This window comes from Elephas maximus, chromosome 10 (genome assembly GCF_024166365.1).
Source record: "Elephas maximus indicus isolate mEleMax1 chromosome 10, mEleMax1 primary haplotype, whole genome shotgun sequence".
Classification (NCBI taxonomy): domain Eukaryota; kingdom Metazoa; phylum Chordata; class Mammalia; order Proboscidea; family Elephantidae; genus Elephas; species Elephas maximus.
Window position 1 is genome coordinate 8,368,510 of NC_064828.1, and position 12,947 is coordinate 8,381,456.

At 43.0% G+C, this 12,947-nt stretch overlaps 1 protein-coding gene across 2 annotated transcripts in view; it reads right to left on the reverse strand.

Annotated features, from left to right (window-relative positions):
• SEMA6D (semaphorin 6D) overlaps positions 1–12,947 on the reverse strand; it is a 770,868-nt gene that overhangs the window by 225,316 nt on the left and 532,605 nt on the right. For both annotated transcript variants that reach the window (XM_049899686.1, XM_049899685.1), the window contains one exon: positions 9,968–9,998. The gene's annotated coding sequence lies outside the window, so the exon portion shown is untranslated. The remainder of the gene's footprint in view (positions 1–9,967; positions 9,999–12,947) is intronic.

Consider the following 12,947-nt stretch of genomic DNA (forward strand, 5'->3'; position numbering starts at 1 on the left):
TTCCTGTGCTGAGTTCCTTTTTGTGTGTGTGTGTGTGTGTGTGGATTTTCTTTTCTTTTGTTATAAATTCTGTGTTTACTGTGTTCTTTATTATTTTTATGAGTAGGTTTAACTTTGTGGTTGCCTTGAAATACGCACTTATCTTCCTAAGTTTGAACTGGTTTTGTATTACTTGATATCACCTTGACTTCTTCCCCATTTGAAAGTTCTATAACCTACACAATTTATTTCCCCTTTTGTTGTCTTGATGTTGTCATCGTTTACAGACTGATGTACCTGTTTCCCTGTTTTAAGCCTTTTAGCTTTGTTTTATTGTTGAGAGTTCTTTACCTAGGTTGGTACCTGGCTGATGCTGTCCTGTGTTCTAGGCTCTGGTCTGATGCTGTTGATTCTCTAACCATAGGACTATCTCTAATATTTCTTGTAAGCTTGTTTGGTTTTTAGGAATTCCCTTAATTTCTGTTTATCTGGAAATGTCCTAATTTTGCCATCATATTTTGACAGAGAGTTTTGCAGAGTATATTATTCTTGGCTGGCAGCTGTTTTTCTTTCAAGGTTTTATATATTTCATTCCATTGCCTTCTTGCCTGCATGGTTTCTGCTGAGTAATAAGAGCTTAGTCTTAATGTTTCCCCTTTGTAAGTGACTTTTTGTTTTTCTCTAGCTGCTCTCAGGATTACTTCTTTGTCACTGGCTTTATAAGTGTGATTATGATATGTCTTGGTGACTTTCTTTTGGGGTCTATCCTGTATGGGGTTTGTTGAGTTTCTTGGATGGTCAGCTTTTTGCCTTTCATGTTGTTTGGGAAGTTTTCAGCCAGCAAATCTTCAACAATCTCCTCTGGGTTTTCCATTTTCTCCCCCTATTCTGGAAGCCCGATCATGCACAAATTTTTCCTCTTGATTGTGTCCCACATAATTCTTGTTTTTTTTCATTCTTTTCTCTGATTTTTTTTCGTCAAAAAAGGTGGTGTCCATGGTTTCGTCTTCAATGTTGCTGATTCTGTCTTCCACTGTTTCAAATTTGCTCCTAAAGCCTTCTATTGAGTTGTCCATTTATGAAATTTTGTTGTTTATCTTTTGGATTTCTAGTTGCTGTTTTTTGTATGATTTCTAATTGTTTATTTTAACATTTTGTTCTTGTATTATTTTCCTAAATTCTTCTCTTGCTCTCTGTGTTTTCTTTGATATTGGCTATGCGATTTTTGGTTTTGTATGTGTTTTCCATGATTTTCCCTATTTTTTCTTTGGTTTTGTCTGTGTTTTCCTGGATTTCTTTCCTCATCTCTTGTAGAGCCATGAATATTAGTCTTTTGAATTCCACATCAAGTAGTTCCACTGCCTTTTCTTCTATCGGAAGGTCATTTGATTCTTTATTTTGATCATTTTCTGGAACCATCTTGTCCTGTTTTATTATATGTTTTGATATTTTCTGCTGTCTCCGAGATATTAACATATTATTTTCTTTATTTATTGATTGTATGTTCATTTGCTTCATCTTGCTTCTTCGTTTTGTTTTGATATGTCAGGGTGGGCAGGTGGGCTGCACATGCTTTGCTGCTTGTTTGTCTGTGGGCATGATAACTTTCACCACCCTGTCTGGGTGGGCAGGGCAGCAACAGGCAGGGTGAGCCTGCTTTGCTGCACACTGGTTTGGAGAGGTGGCTGAGGGTGGACTGGGTGGGCTCTTTCTGCCTCCTGATGTTGGTTCAGTGGTGTAGGAGCTTCACAGTCCCTCACCAGGACATAGTCCCAGGTGTCAGATAGGGAGTGGTATGGGCTTGTTTCCCACTGTTTAGCAGCTGGTTAAGTGGCTGGAGGGAAGGAGAAGTGTGGGATTGTTGAGGCAGCAGACCTGAGCACCAGGGATGCTCTAGCTACGGTGACACAGCAAGGGCCAGAGGGAAAGGGGTAGCAGATGGCGCTGGGGGGAAGAAGAAAAGAAAAGAGAGAGAAAGAAAAAAAAAGGTAGCCAATGTGTGTTGGTGGCACAGACCTGGGGGCTGATGGGAAAGGTGGGGAAGTGCCATACAGGGCTAGGTGGGAGGTAGAAAGACAAGAAAAAAAGAATAAATGGAGGTGCAGTGGGGGCCAGTAGCTACGGTTGAGCCAGCGTGCCTGTGGCACTCTATCTGCAGTGGCATGGCAGGTGCCAGTGGCAAGTGGGGTGAAGTGGAATAAGGGGCTAGGCAGAGGGGGAAAGTAAGAAAGAAAAAAAAATGATGACATGGCCAGCTTGTGGGGCCAAGGTGAACCCAGGGGCTGGTAGGAAGGGAGGGGAAGTGACATACTGGGCTAGGTGGGAGGTGGAAAAAAAAGAAATGAAAAAAAGGAAAAAAAAATGGTGGCATGGTAGTGGCCATGGGTGGGGGCAGGGCTGAGATGGGCCAGGGGCAGGCTGGTGTGCTGGTGGCTCTCTAGCTGTGGCAGCACAGTGTGCTCCAGCAGGATGGGGTGGCATACAGGGATAAGTGGGAGCAAGGAAAAAGGAAGAAAGAAAAAATAAATGGCACTGTGTCAGGAGCTGGCAGTGGGGGGGGGGAGGGTTGGCTTGAGGTGGTAGCATGCTAGTGGCTCTCTAGCCACAGGGGTACAGCAGGGGCTGGCAGGAGGGGGTGAAGGTGGCATATGGTGCTAAGTGGGAGGGAGAAAGGAAAAGACAAAAGAGAAAAAATGGTGTGTTGGGAGCTGGCGAGGGGGGTCAGGGTGGACCCTGGGTGATGGCAGGTAAGTAGTTGTCTAGCCATGGTGGCGTGGTGGGGTCCAGTTGCTGGGGGGTGAGGTGGCATACAGGGCTAGGTGGGAGGGAGAAAGAAAAGGAATAAAGGGGAAAAAAATAAAACTGGTGGCACAATGGGGGCTGGCAAGTGGGAATGGTGTACACCCAAGGGCTGGTTGGCAAGAAGGGGAGGTGATGTACAGGGCTAGGTGGGAGAGGAAAAGAAAATAAAGAAGAGAAAGCCAAAAAAAAAAAAAAAAAAAATGGTGGTGCAGTGGGCACTGGTGGGTGGGGGCAGGGTGGACCCAGGGCAGCATCGGGCCAGTGGTTCTCTACTCAGGATGGTGTGGCACAGTGGGAAAAGGGGGAGCTGGTGTATGAGGCTAGGTAGGAAGGAGAAAGAAAATGAGGAAAAAAAATAATAATAAATGCATGGTGAGAGCCAAAGAGAGGGGACAGGGAGGACCCAGGGTGACGGCATGTCATTTTCTCTCTAGCCGAGGTGATGTGGCATGGCCCAGTGGGAAGGGTTAGAGGTGGCGTACAGGGCTATGTGGGAAGAGAGATAGAAGAGAAAGAAAAGAAAAAGATAAAATAAAAAATGACATGGCGAGAGCCAGTGGGTATGAGTGGGGTGGGCCCGGAGTACTGTGGTCCAGTGGCTCTCTAGCCACGGTGGTGTGGCATTGCCTGGCAGGAAGGGGGAGAGCTGGTGTATGCAGCTAGGTGGGAGGGGCAAAGAAAAGGAGGAAAAAATAATAATAAAGGTTCAGTGAGAGCCTGTGGGTAGGGACAGGGTGTGCTGTTGTTTCTCTAGCCAAGGTGGCGTGGTATGGCCCAGCATGAAGGGAGAGAAGTGGTACACAGGGCTAGGTGGGAGGGAGAAAGAAAAAGAAGAAAGGGGGAAAAATGGCACAATGGGAGCCAGTGCATGGGGGAAGGGAAGACTCACGGTGGGGGCAGGGAAGACTCAGGGTGGGTGCGGGGCAGACCTGGGGTCACAGTGGGCTGGTGGCACTCTAGCCAAGTTTGTATGGTGTGGCCCTGTGGGAAGGGATGGAAGTGGCATATGGGGCTGGGTGGGAGGGAGAAAAAAGGAAGAAAAGGAAAAAAAATGGCAAAGCAGTAGACAACAGGTGGAGGTGGAGTGGAGACGGGGTGACGGCAGGCTGGAGTCTCTCTAGTCTCTCTAGTGGCACAGTGTGGCCCCTCAGGAAAGGGTGGGGGTGGCATATGGGGCAGCAAAGGTGAGAAGTGGGAAGGCATGTTTCTCTGGTTACTGGGTGCTCTGACTCCTGTTGGGAGCTCCATGAAGCTGACTTCCTGTACTCCCTGTCCATGGTCATTGCTGGCTGTGATCCAAATGGTGATCCTGGGCATGTTAGTTGGCAGAGAACCTCCACTCTGTACCTCTCCTCATTCTCTATATTCCTTCAGTTTCTTCTTTCATTCAGTATTTGATCTAGTTCTTTATCCCTTCATTTGATGCTTAGGCTTCCAGGATTGATGTTTGTATCTGCTTTACCTCGTTTTTCAAGTTTTACTGCAGAGGGATGGCATGATGTGTCTGTCTCGGGCACCACGTTAGCTCTGCCTCCACAAACTGACACTCTTTAATGAAAATATTTTCTCAAACACATTGGCACTTTCCTTTTCAAACCAGTAATGTTCCACCTCTTGATACGCATGTGTGTTTTATATAAAAGATAAGTAGATATTTACTTGCAGTGGTAGAGGAGAAACACATCAACAGCTTGGTGTAGTAGGCAGGTAGAAGGGGACAAGAATTCAGGAGTTTAGATCACAATCTTCTGCCATCACTAACTTGCTTTTTAGGCAGTCCTTCAACCTCCCCATGCCTCAGTTTCTCCATCTATAGATTGACAGAGTAGGTAACTTCTAAGTTTGCTGGTTTGATGATCTGTGATCTCCAGCCACAACTTGTTGAGCCACAGTTACCATTTCGCAGGTCAATTAGAGTGTGTGGTGACTGGCTGGGAAAGTCATATATGACTTTAATCTACTTTTTTTTTTTTGAATGATAAGCTCTTACTGCCCCTCCCCTGCCCCCTCCACCAATCAACCAAACCTACTCTCAGTTCCTTGACCTTATTGCTTTATTTAAACACTTTTCTTTGAGCCTGCTTAGAATCTTATACATTTTGGCACTAGAAGGTGTAATGGAGATCATCTCCTTTGACTATTGGGTTTCAGAGACAGGAAAGTGGGGGTCATAGCACAACTCAGCAGCAAGACTAGTACCAGAGCTGGGTCCCACGGTTCCTGCTCATGATATTTCATTGCTACAGGCTGCCTTCCAAAAAAGTGTGAGTTGGACACATGGCCCATTGTAAATCCTTGAGAATTGCAGTGAGGAGCAGAAGCAGGCTTCTGTTTTAACAGCTCACATGTTCAAGGGGCCATCAAGAAGTTAGTAATGTAAGCAGATAACTGTATCATCATCTAACCAAGAAAACACATGCTGCATCATCAGTTTTCGCTCTACATCCAATGGAACATTAGATTTCTTTGAAACATTTGTGCATAAAAAGAAAACTCACAGAGGATGTGTAGCCAGCCTCCAACATGGCATCCAATGACCCCTGCCTCCTGTGATTCACGACCTTGTGTAGTACCCTCCCACACTGAATCAGGGTTGGTCTGTAAGGCCCATATAATACAGCAGGAGTAATTGTATGTCACTTCTGAGGTTAGGTCATAAACGGTACTGTGGCTACTGCTTGCTCTCTTTCTTTCTGTCTCTCAGATCACTCTCTCTGGAGAAAGTCAGCTGCTATGTTTTGAGGACACTCAAGTAACCTATGGAGAGGTCAACATAGTGAGGAATTGAGCATCCTGGCAAAAGCTAGTGAGAAGCTGAGGTCTCTTGACAACAGCCATGTTAAAGAGCCATTGTAGAAGTGGGCCCTTCGCCCAGTCAAGCTTCAGATGACTGCAGTCTAGACTGACACCTCGATTACAGCCTCCTGAGAAACCCTGAACTAAGCCAATCCCAAATTCCTGACCCTCAGAAACTATTTGAGATAATAAATTCTTGTTGTATGCTGCTAAGTTTCAGGGCAATTTTTTTTTTTTATATACAGCAATTAAAAAACTACTGCAGTTAATGATTCCTTTATCTACTTTCTAGTAAAAGCCCTGCCACAAAATCAGACCAAGTTTGGATCCTAGGATCCTAGACTTGGGAGAAAAGAAAAAAAAAAAAACAACCAAGAACTCACCCTTTCAATTTCAAACAAGTCAAACACAATTCTAATATATATTGTATGTTGGTGGAAATACTGAATACTCACAATAGTTAATTCAGTCTCACCAAGTTTCAAATTTCAGTAGCTGTCTTATTTTCTTCCATTGTCTTCACTGAAGTCGCTAGTGTATCTTTGTTTAGTCATCTTTGAACAAGCGGCGGAAAGAGCATCCACCTCTGCCCCTAACAAGTGAGGTGGCTCAAGACTTTCCGCTCTCTCTCTCTTTTTGGTCAAAGTTACCTTACCAGATAGGTTCTAGGATCTTCCCAGGAATTATATCCTGTGATAACAACTATGTATTGAGTACTTTCTTTAAGCAAAGCTCTGTTCCCCCAACTCAAATGTGCAAAAAATGTCCCATCTCTTTATTTTTTTTTTAAATCAAGTTAATTTGATTCCTGTTCTTTATCTTACTAGACAGACCAAAAAGAAAAAAAAAAAAAAAACCTGAGTTATTATTGTGGTGCCTTCCTCTCCACCTCCCAGGGTTGTGCACGGCCTTAGTCACTGCCCAGGCATTATGGAGGACCCCTGCCCTTGGCTCCCACCTTGGCCCTTCTTGTGCTCATTGCCCCAGAGTGCAGTGTGGTTTCTTCAGACCCAGGCTGGGCCATGTACTTGAAATGGTGGGAGGGAAAACCAAAGAGTGAACAAACACTATAAAATATGTCAACAACTCATCCCATCAGAGGGAGTCAGGGCATGAATTAAGTGTTAGGAAAGACAGAAAAGAAGTAAGCAGCATGGTGCTAGCCTACAGTTTTCCAGGACATTCCACAGTCAACAGTGAAACAGGCAGTGCAGAAATGATAACCCAGGGAAGAAAAGTGGGCTATTTTAAGAAGTGCCATTTAAATGGCAAGGGCTGGGAGATCAACAGAAGGGACTGACCAGAGTGAAAGGGCATACTAATAACAATATAATAAACATGTGTGTGCATATCCCTCAGGTTATATGAATTTTTATATACTAGAAGACATTTTTCACATATACAATTTCATTTGAGATATTTGTTAAAATGAGGTTGGCAGGACAGACATTACATCTTCACTTTACAAATGAGGAAACCAGGACTCAGCTAGCTTTGATGACTTGTTCAGGATCACAGTGCTAGTTTGTAGTGGACTATAAAATTGGAGTCACTGTCTGTATACTTAGTCTTTTATCTGCCCCCTCCTTGTCCCCCTGCCCTGGCTTCTGTGGACTGGCTTCCTGAAAAATATAAGTTCTGAGGTATCTACATTGACAAAGACGAGAAGAAGCATCGAGAGTGACAGGAAGCATCGCGGGTGGCTGGGGGGAACAGGAGAAACACATGAAGGGGAAAGGATCAAGACAGGTGGAAGGTCCTGGTTTTAGAAATGAAAAGCCTGGATGAGGAATAATGAGAGAGAATGCTAACTGGTGACTTATTGAGTCACTGATCTTAGATAGCAACTTCTCCCCTCCCAACCCCTGCCTAAGAAGCTTATCTCCTATATCTCGTCCACATGAATAACCATAAAAAACACACCAGCATCTTCACACAGCCCATTTTCCAATGACCCAAAACCAAACCAAATCCATTGCCACTGAGTTGATTCCAAGGCATAGCGACCCTATAGGACAGAGTAAAACTGCCCCATAGAGTTTCCAAGGAGCGGCTGGTGGATTTGAACTGCTGACTGTTTGGTTAGCAGTCAAGCTCTTTAACCACTGTGTCACCAGGGCTCCATCCTCCAATGAAGGTATATGCAATTTCTCTCAGGCCCTTTCTCATTTTTTTGTTCTTGGGTCCTGTTATCCAGGGCTTATACTTTGGCCTGTACCTATAGAGAGGGGTAAAGTCTCTGATAAGTACATGATTTTCACTTGCCATTACCAAACTCATTGCCTTCGACTCAATCCCGACTCATAACGAGCCTGTAGGACAAAGTACAACTGCCCCATAGGGTTTCCAACGCTGTCAATCTTTATAGAAGCAGACTGCCACATCTTTCTCCTGCCCACTTGCCTTTACACCCCTATAAGTCTTAGTGACGTTCCACATTGCCTTCCACACGGACCTGGCAAGAACCAATGCAAGCTTCTGGGGAGGGATTACTGAGCTAAATTTCTCCAGTGAGAGCAAAGGCACAGATGCACTTAAGGAAATGGTATACTGTATGTTTAAGTGGAACAAGAGAGAAGAGCTCTGAAAGAATAATGGGATTGTAGGCTGATTTAGGACAAGATGCCAGATGGGCAGAGTGGACCATTAGGATGCTGTGAAACCATGTTAACCTTTCCAAAAGGATCTTGTGGAGCCTGAAGCTACAGTGCTGACAATCTAGACTGATTCCTGGGCTTAGAAAAAAGATACCAATTGGTCGGAAAAAAAGGCCCACTGAAATATTCAATCAATTACTTTCCCTCTCAACATTGTTATTCCTTTTCCACATATAAAAGTATTTTGGTAAATAAAAATTCTCCAACTCCTCTATCACATTCCTTATCCTGAAGATCGGATTTAGCCAGAAAGCTTCGTGGCTCTGACTCAGTGGAGTTGGTTATCCTGTTTAATTGGATTGATGGCGACAACTGTAATTAGCTCAGAGGAGATTGCCTGTAATGTAATTATGCTGCCTTCATCAGTGTGAGCTGGACTTGTGGAATACATGCTGAAGATGTCTCCAATTACCCAGAGGTTAAGGACAGCACGATGTTGCTTCACAAACTATGTTTGTTGCTGTATAGAATTCTAAAAATCATGTAGGGAGCTGAAGAAATTGTTGATGTAAGTCAACTTTTCTCATCCGTAGCCATTTCTCTTCACAGCTAGATAGTGAGATGGCTACAATCTACAGCTGTATTTTTGTTTACATAAAATAAATACTTTAAGGACTCAATATACCATATCAATATTAAATCTGATATTTTCCTCCTGCTTATTATTTACAAACAGTGACTGCATCTAAAAGATACATATTTTTAAAAGCAAACAATACATAGTAAAGCTTAACCTGACCTCCTCTGCGCTCTGAAAACATAGTTTCTTAAAGTAACGTAGTAAATAAGAGGAACTAATTTTCCCATACTAGTCTTTCTGATAAACTGCAGCCGTAATTAGTAGCTGAGAAGCCAGCCGCTCTCCTACAACCGTGCCTCTCTCTGTTCTCAGTTAACACATGGAGAACTTGTAAGATTGTCAAGTGGAGGCCCAGCCTCCAAACAGGACAAGTCTGCCAAACGTGCTGCAAACACATGTAGCTTAGGAGAAACGGCACGTCCTGGAAATCCACCCCAATCCTATTAGCTGTAGCACTGTTCTCATTAAAAATAGGGCTGCTTGTGGGTTTTCCTTCTGCAGCATATGAAACATAGAAGTTGGAAACGTGCCCTTTTCAAAAAGTTATCCCTGCATTCACGAAGCAGATGGTGCACATCAATCGCATCCTGATTTTCTAATGAAACGCGAGTGGTTCCCACCGCAGCCTGCAATGCGATTAACACGTCCTCGGCGGCTGGTTTTTGACAGGCGCTCCTGGAGCGTTGAGCCACTTTGGCTAATGCTGCTCTGCTGGACCTGGGCACGGGGACCTCGGTGGAGCTGGAGAGTCGGGGGCACCCTGAGGGGCACTCTGCTTTTTAATTCTTCCCAAACAGGCTTCAGTAGAGGTACGAGGCCCTGCCATAGCTGCTCCCAAAGCAACCTTCTGTCTTTGAACATCAGAGACCAAGAGTCTGCTGTCTTATAACAGGGCTAATCAAGCAAGAAAACCAGAGACAAGACCTCCCCTCTTCCTCTCTGTCTCATGAGGAGTCTAGTCCAGTCCTTACTCCAGCCATGTCCGTATGGTCCTCTCACCACGGATATCAATAAAAATGTAACTCTTGGAGCCATTTCAACATCACACTCAGGACTCTGAGACACCATATAAAAACAGTAAAAATGTATCCAAAGCCAATAAAATTATGCTGGATTTTGCCAAGCAATTGGAGAATGGTAAAATGTTGCTTACCTTGGAGAAGGTTGGTTTGTCTGTCAAAAGCCTGAGAAAAGAAAAGAAAACAGGTTAATTTTCTGTTTCTTCTGACATTTGCCACCGTAACACTGCATTAAGCACATCCGTGTTATGCCTGTTCATTTAGAAATCAGCTTGTCATTCCCTAATTCTATGTACCTCTTGCTTCAAGTGACAGAGTTTTAAGCAAGTTGGGTTCTAACGAATCACTTAGAAATGTGCCCTGAATCCAATTTCTCTATTTAGTTCCACTATTAAGTCACGAATATATTCAGCTGAGGAAAAGCATCCACCAACAGACTGAGTTAAAAATTGTGGTAGGTTCGACATTGGAGTCTTGAAACTTTTTATTTTTTTATATAATTTTTATTGTGCTTTAAGTGAAAGTTTACAAATCAAGCCAGTTTCTCACACAAAAACCCATGTACACCTTGCTACACCCTCCCGATTTTTTTTTTTTAATGAGACAGCCCACTCTCTCCCTCCACTCTCTCTTTTCGTGTCCATTTCGCCAGCAACTTTATTTTTTTTTTTTAACTTTGACAACTTGAAGATTCTCAGATCTTGCACGCATCATTTTATCTCCCTCCAAAGAGGAGAGAAAAATTTCCTTGTGTGGAGATACGCTGTTTCGTGCAATTCAACATCCTCTCTCATTTCTCTTGGTGAACTTCTGTACTTGAACAGGAAGGCTGGAAGAGCGCACTTTACCAACAGATTCGGTCATGTGACAGCTCGAATCTGGAAGTAACAAGTTGGAAGCCACACATCCTACAAATAAATCAGTTACTTCATTACTTCCATAAGCCCGAGAGTCTGAAAATTGAAGGGAGATATTTTGAATAGCGTTGTACAGAAGCCATCGCTGAGTTAGAGGTTCAGTTAAGCCTCATACCACACCTGTGCCCCAGTTTGCTTTGCAGAAGCATTTGTTTTTCATTATAAAGAGGTGTCTCTTCCAACTTGGGCTAGGAAGACTTAATTAAAAATAATATCACTACCATTAAGTGATGTTATGGTTGATCCATACTCCAGAATTAGAAAATATTTTATAAAATTCCACACAATTCCCTGAGTCCTGGGGACTTTCCATCTCCTTAAGCTGTAGGACTGCTTCAGTGGTGTTTTGCCATTTAAAAACAAGCATTTAACAAACAACTACCAAATCCATCAAAAGGTTGGAATTCTTTGTATTCTAGTGCTCTTTCTCAACGGGCAAAAATTGATTGATTAGTTCACCTAGAACATCCTTAGTTTCAGGGCAGAAATGGTGCTTTGTACACAGCAGTGGACTGGATTAAAAAAAGGGAAAGAAAATCAACATTCAAGAATATAGTGAACTTCAAAAACGGGAGAAAATAGAAAAAACAGGACCTGAAAGCACGGTACAACTCTCCTACTTATTTAAAATCTAATGGATGTGTTTTAAGTAGTATTGAGTTAGTATGTGTTACTGGCTCTTTATCTTAAGGCAAATACTTCCCCCCAGAATTCCCAACCTCTATAGCTTTTTCCCCCCTCACGTTGGCTTTGAAGTTATAACTACATTTCACGAAAAGGCTTCTCTAAGCAGGAAGTTTGTTGGCCTTTCAGAAGAGCTAACAGGTGAGAGAAAGACCCACCTAATTCCTTGTTACTGGCTAGAATGAGTTGATATGAACCCCCTTTTACTATTATCCCTGACTCTTCCGCTATGTATCGTTTGGGCATCTGATGATACCAAGCTCCAGTGCAATGACTTATATTTTAGGGGAAGTGATATTTAAAGGTAAGTGTACGCTGGGTTTTTCGGGTACGAAAGAGTAGGTTGGGAAACATAAAAAATACAGATTCTTGAGCTCTGACCCAGGTGTACTAAATCTGAATTTCTAGGGGGTTTCTATTGTTGCTAGTTGTTGTAGCATTGGCTCTGACTGATGGCAACCTTATGTATGTATAACAGAACGAAATGTGCCCAGTCCTGTGTCATCTTCACGATCTTTGGTACGTCTGAGTTCATCACTTCGGCTATTGCGTCTATCTCACTGAGGGTTTTCCTCATTTTCGTTGGCCCTCTGCTTTACCAGACATGATGTCTGTCAGTTTGTCTGCCATTTTCTCGTACTGTGGTGGCTTGCATGTTGCTGTGATGCTGGAGGCTATGCCATCTGCATTTTAAATACTAGCAGTGCCAGCCACGGAGGACAAGTTTCACTGGAGCTGCTGGACTAAGACAGACTAGAAAGAAAGGCCTGACATCTACTTCTGAGAATTAGTCAATGGAAATCTTATGGATCACGACAGAATATTGTCTAGGGGGCTAGACCCCAGGAATTTTCATTTTCAGCAAGCTTTCCAAGTGACTATGATTAGGTAGTCTGCAGATCACATTTTGAAAAACAGTCTTAGGAAGCCATGAAAAGTGATCTCAGCCACGCCAAGTGTGAAGATTTGGGTGGAAAAGTGTTTTAAGTTAATATCCCATCTCAGAGTATATAATGACTATTTAAGTTAAAAAAAATAGTTTATAATATATAAGTGGAGCTCTGGTGGCACAGTGGTTAAGAGCTCAGCTGCTAACCAAAAGGTTGTCAGTTTGAATCCATCAGCTGCTCCTTGAAAATCCTATGAGGCAGTTCTACTCTGTTCTATAGGGTCACTATGAATTGGCTTGACAGAAATGGGTTTGGTTTTCGGTTTTTAATGTATAAGTACCATCTGTCCATTACTCGCAAGTATTTTTCTTTATAATTTCCACAGGGGTATCTGACCTGCTTTAAGCACTATTTCGCATTGGTAAACTATAAATCACTGAGGAAGGGAGAAATTTGAGGTAATATAGATTAATTAACGTGGCCTCTTTTTTTTTTTTCATTTACTACTTAACTTTGTGTAAGTCATAGAATCCTTAAAATTTATAGCTGGCAGGACTTATTTCAGAAATAATTTAGTCTAATCCTTTAATTTTTTTCAGGTGAAGGTCCTTTCCCAGTAAGAG